Below are 6,551 nucleotides of genomic sequence, written 5' to 3'. Positions count from 1 at the left end.
GACTGATTATGAATTATGAACTTAAGCCGAAGGGCTGTATTTATTGATAAATTGGCTGGTTCTGGATTGAACCGTGAGCTGGATGGCTGAGATGGATGGTGATCCATGGTTGAGTACAAATGCATGTATGCAATCGAATGAATTGTGAATTTAAGCCGGATGGCTGAGATGAATGTTGTATGCGAGTATGCTTGTGTTTTCTCTCTGGTTGTAAGGGTGACAGGGCACCGATGCCCTCTAATGGCGACACGGCGCAGATACCCTCTAATGATAATAAAGCACAACAGAGAGACTGTGTCCGGGTTAGCTACCGGACACGTCGGGTTGGCTTGGTAACCGACAGATGATATCATCAGCCACTAGGGACAGGCATGCATCATATGCATTTGTGTGACATTGGTTGGGTGTGCATATTATACTTGGTTTGCCTATGTGATTAATTGCTAACTGTTCTACTTGTAATAACTGTTTGTTTGTGCTTGAACTTCCTATCTGTGTTTGCATCTGGGACTCTGTTGGATTGTGGTGATTGGTTGATGGTTGGATTGTTTGGGCCTAGGGCCGTGGTTGGAATGAGATGAACCGATGGTTGATTTCGGTTTTGTGTTTCTGGTTTGGAATAAAATATGAAAGGCTATTTTGTTTCAGCATAGATAAATCGTTTTGAAAGGCTTTTGAGTTTTTGAGAATTGAATGGTTCCTCTTTCAGAAAAGATTTCCGACTTTATTTTTATTGTAAACCGTTGTTTTTGAAAAGGAGGCATAAGACGGTTATTAATCACTGGTACGGTTTATACTCACATATCCTATTACAGTAATTCCCAAAAACCCTCTACTGAGAACCCTTTCGAGGATGATGTTCTCACCCCCCCTACATTTTTCCCCTTTCAGGATATGGGCGCAGAAGTCACGAAGAGTTTATTTAATTGTTGTTGTGATGCTCTATATTGTTTTAGTTATGGTTTATTGTACCCTCGCCTTTATCTTGATATAATCTGTAAGAGGGATAGGAATTGTATTGGTTAATGTCTGTAATATTATTTATATATATGTATGTGTATATATATGGATGTACTCTTTATGAGTTTCTGTAAGTTGTATGGTATGTATGGACGTACGTTGTATGTTATCGAACAAAAGTACTTTTTGGGAGCGGTATTGTGGTTTAAAGTTTCAAACAGGCTCATATTTTAGTATTAAATAGTATAAGTGTCGTCGTAATGTCCGAGCTATCAGAGTCGTGCAGCCGGAAGTGTGAGCTTTGGTAGTTAGGGTGTTACAACGCGCACGCATCAAGCACGCATATGCGTGAGTAGAGATTTTGCCAGCGACGCGCACGCGTTGATGTTCGCACATGACCCACTTAAAGTGAAATCGTTGGGGGCGATTTCTAAGCTGCCCATGCCCAATTCCAACTCATTTATGAGGGTATTTGATGTAGAATTGAAGATTGAGCAAAGGGGGGAGCACTTAGTTAGTCATGATGAGCCTTTAGTTAGTTTTCTAGAGAGAGAAGCTCCCTCTTCTATCTAGAATTAGGTTAGGATTAGGTTAATTTCTCCTGGATCTAAATTTGATTACTTGATTTCATCTTGTTTCCTTTACAATTTCTTGTTTCTACATCTTGATTCTCTTAGTTTGTAGTGTTAATTTCCCTTTGATGTCATTTTATGTTTGTGAATGCTCATGTTGGATTTGGATTTCCTTTAATACAATTTATATTTCTTTTATGCTCTTATGGTTAATTATTCTGTTTATTATTGATTTCTTGCTTATGTTAGTTGTGGGTTTTTTAATTCTTGCATTTTGTGATATTTACTTTTCTTGCACACTACGTGTTTGATAAAATGTTTCCTTTGATTATTGAGTATTTTTCTTTACTCTTGGCCTAGGCTAAGGGAATTGAGTGACCTTGAGTCATTGGGTCTCATTGAATTGGTGATTTGAGAAGTCTTGGTGGTCAATTTGATAACCATTGCTACTAGCCCACTACTAAGTCAATTAGTAGCTAGGTTGGGACTTATGGATTGATGTTGATCAAGCCATTTAACATACTTCAAGCATAGAAGTACACTTAATGAGCTTGGTTCCTCATAATTGTCAATATATGGTTTGTTGACAAGGATGGTGATCTCAATTCCTATGCTTAGCCAAGAGTTGTTTGCCTTTCTTTATTAGTTCTTGTCATTTACTTTCTTGTTATTTACTTTTCTTGTTAACTACAAATCAAACCCCTTGTTCTTCATAGGCAATAATTGAGCACTTCATTGCAATTCCTTGTGAGACGACCCGAGGTTTAAATACTTCGGTTAATTCTTATTGGGGTTTGTACTTGTGACAACCAATATTTTTGCATGTGAGGATTCTTTGTTGGTTTAGAACTATACTTGCGACGAAATTTTATTTGTGAAATTCTAAACCGTACAAGAAACCGAGCATCAATGTTACTTCTCAGTTTCAACTTTGGTTATTTCATGTATTTCTGATTTTTGTTGAAAACAATTCTTATTTTCCATAATCCTTGATATTTTCTTGCTGAACAGAATGAGTCAATTATTTATTAATTCTTAATGAAGTAGTTTGGGTGTAAAGTGAAGCCTTCATTTATTCAGATATGTCTCTCACTTCAGATTTTAAATTGATGGGATTCATAAATTTCATCTTTATTGGAATGAGTTTTACCCTTTGCTAGCAACTTTTAATATTATTCCAAATATGAGGACTTTCCTAGCTTACAATGCAGAAGTGCTTCAAGGAATTGAAATGTTAGAGTAAAAGTTAAGCTTCATCTAAATTTAAATATAATTGAACTAAAGACAAAAACATGAATTTTCAAAAAGAGTCTATAGAAAATATAGTGCATAACAATTTTTTAAGTAAAAGAGATGAAACTATCAACTCTTAATATAAACCAAATCTGACTATATGACAATTATGTATTTTTTATTTTTATTTGAATCTTTTTGTTTATACTTATTGTAATTCCTGGTAGCAGAGTCAATGACATTATGCAGCATCAAGTTGTGGGGCCTTAGAATCAAATCCAACGCAAGTCGCATCCTTGTACCATCATTAACCTAAAAAATATAAATATTTTAGGTTACCAGCAAAACCTTACATATTAGTAAATGAGGTACCATTTTTTTAAGCAAAAAAAATTACATTTATTGTATAACTATACGTCTTTCTATAGTTTGTCATCAACATTGCCACCCATACCCCCACAATCATTACTGTGTTAAATAAGATGCGATTAGGAAAAACAGAAATATAGACATTTCTTATGAGCCAGGAGCTTGTTCTTCTGTTTCTAGTGTATCCACAAATGCAAAATCAAGTCTCATTGACCTAAATGGAGTGTTGTATTTATAGAACGAGTCATACTTGAACATATCTTCCATATATTTTGCCTATTCATATAGAAAAAAATTAAATAAATAATGATATTTGAAACCTTTAAAAAAATGTCATAAAAGTGAAGATGGAAAAAGTTAATTTGCCAGCTTTACAATACTCAATCCCTTTTCCTCTTTATTTGAAACAATCAGTAGAGAATCTAGCAGAATTGTTTGATGATTGCACAGATAAAAAATAACCAGATACCAATTCGTGTTGTTCTCATTGACAGGTAAAAAAATTTAGTACCAACTTTCACGTATTAGAATATTACAAGATACAAAAAAATTTAAAATAAAAAGTATAGATCAGTTCATAAAGATAAAGGTCATTAAATAATAAAAAAATAAAAAATTACAATAAATCATATACATTTTTTAGACCTTCATCAACTTTTTTTATGAATTCTTTTTTTATAATATTTCAACAAAACTTCAATTTTAGTATCACATTCCAGTATGAATTGCTGAATTTAATAGTTAGAGACTAAGTCAGTGACCCTAATTTTACAATAAGATAAAATAAATAAAAACTGTATAAACTTGAAAAAGACATGACGTACTGAAAACACAACTGGCAAATACCAGTGTGTTTGACATTCTATTCCTTTCTCCTGCACGGTTAGCATAGTAGCCACCAAATTCAACATCTATATGATAATTAATAAATTTATTAAAAATTAAAAGTATGTTAGAGATAGTAGTTTAATTATGCACTTACATCCCCATGCACTCATTCCTTAAAAATTAATGACTTGAAGTTGTCACGAGTTCCGCTAAACTTGTTTGCTGTCGCCAACACATCATCACTGCACACATGAAACATATTAATATTGTACCATTTTTTAAATCTTTAATAGATAGATAGATAGATAAATAGATAGATAGATAGATAGATAATGAGATAAGTAACCTCCTTTTAATTATTTTTTTATGATTATATAATATTTATTAATATTATTTTCTCAATAAATACATATAGTATATAATAATATAATAAATATAAACTAATTAGTTAGTTATTAAAATTAAAAATAGTTACTTTAATATAAAAATAAAATAAAAAATTTTGAGGGATAAAATCATACTTTTATTATCACCATTATCTTATATATATACATTTTTACTCATTACGTAAAATACCAAATATCCAAATCTTAATAAACTAACTCTAATAAACTATAGGAAACATTTCAAGTGCACCGGAGAGTACCGGTGCACCAATTATTTTAACGGTTGATTTCAATTAATATATATTATATATATTTTTTATAATTCAAATCAACGATTAAAACAACTGAAGCACCGGTACTCCTAGTGCACTTGAAATATTTCCTAAACTATATACATTAGAGTACTTAAGAGTACTTAAAAAATACCTAATTAACAAAGTCAAATACTAACTAAATTTAGATAATTACATATGCTAACTTATAATACTATTATTAATATAGAGTAAATAGTCAATTTTAACCCTTCACTTCACTTTCCTCATTCTTCCTTTTCCAATATCTTTTTAGGAATTGGTTCTAACAGAAAAATAATCTCACTGAAGTCTTTATTCATGTTTGTCGTCCCATCCTACTACTACTAAATAATTATCACTAGATTTATCATAGTCAAGACTACCTCATAAAGATAGGGAAACAGTAGAATGTCTTCTGGCTCGTCCTATCTCTATGGTAAAGAAAGTTTCTGGACATAAAATTGTTGTATCCTGCAAAGAATGTCCAAATATTATGTTATTTTCAATGAAACAAGGTATGACCATGCCAAAGAAAATTATAATAACAGTTCAAATTTTAGTTCTGAGATGCCTTTTCAGAGTGTGACATTATGCATTCCTCTCCTCATATTTGTTTATGAAATCTGACATTATTATTATTATTATTATTATTATTATTATTATTATTATTATTATTATTATTCACATAAAATACCAAATACCCAAACTCAAATGAACTTATTCTAATAAGCTATATACATTAGAATACTTAAGATATACCTAAAGAGTACCTAATTAAAAAGGTCAAATACTAACTTAATTTAAATAATTACATATGCTAAATTGTAATACTATTATTAATATATATAGTATAACTCGTTGAAACAAGAGAAATTAAAACTTGTCACGTATAATAAGTGGACAAATAAAAAAAATTCGTAATTATCATATAGTCATATTTGGTTTATATTAAGAGTTGATAGCTCCATCTCTTTTACTTAAAAAATTATTATGCACTATATTTTCTATAGACTCTTTTTGAAAATTCATGTTTTTGTCTTTAGTTCAATTATATTTAAATTTAGATGAAGCTTAATTTTCACTCTAACATTTCTATTCCTTGAACCACTTCTGCGTTGTAAGCTAGACAAGTCCTCATATTTGGAATAATATTGGAAGTTACTAGCAAAGGGTAAAACTCATTACAATAGAGATAAAATTTATGAATCCCATCAATTTAAAATCTGAAGTGAAACATATCTGAATAAATGAAGCCTTCACTTTACACCCAAACTACTTCATTAAGAATTAATAAATAATTTACTTATTCTACTCAGCAAGAAAATATCAAAGATTATGAAAAACAAGAACTGTTTTCAACAAAAATCAGAGATACATGAAATAACCAAAGTTAAAATTTAGATGTAACATCAACAATCAAACTACTATAATTCCATTCCAAAATTTGCATTCAATATCAATTAAGACATAAATTACTTTTAGTCGGGTATATTTAAGTTATGGCATGAAGAATGCAAAGGTTATAATTCATGACATCAGCAATCAAGTATGATGACATAGTGAAATCATATCTAAAATGGATTGCATAACTGAATTTGAGCATCTACTATTTTTAATTGCATAGAAGGTGGAGATAGTATGCATTTATCCATCATAGTTAAATATCTTGGCGAACCTCTATCTCTATCAGATGTGCAATCATTGTCTCTAAGGTAACAAGGCCTTCTCTGATCTTTCATATTTGCTTCTATATTTAACACAAGTGTGACACTTTTCTTCAGGAGACTTAGACCTGAGTTTTCTCTATTCAAAATTGCTTTCATCCAATTCTTTATGTGATGAGCTGCCAAACCTCTAATGATATTGACCTGGAACGTCTTCTATTGTGATGCTCAATTTTTTATCTTTAC

General features: G+C 30.9%; 1 pseudogene; it reads right to left on the bottom strand.

The window, feature by feature from the left end:
* Positions 1–3,281: 3,281 nt before the first annotated feature.
* Positions 3,282–6,551, bottom strand: part of LOC110265042 (uncharacterized) — a 47,720-nt pseudogene continuing 44,450 nt past the window's right edge.

This window comes from Arachis ipaensis, chromosome B7 (genome assembly GCF_059453495.1).
Source record: "Arachis ipaensis isolate K30076 ecotype BB chromosome B7, ASM5945349v1, whole genome shotgun sequence".
NCBI lineage: Eukaryota > Viridiplantae > Streptophyta > Magnoliopsida > Fabales > Fabaceae > Arachis > Arachis ipaensis.
Note: the sequence above shows the minus strand (reverse complement) of the source record. Positions and strands in the feature narration are given on the sequence as shown.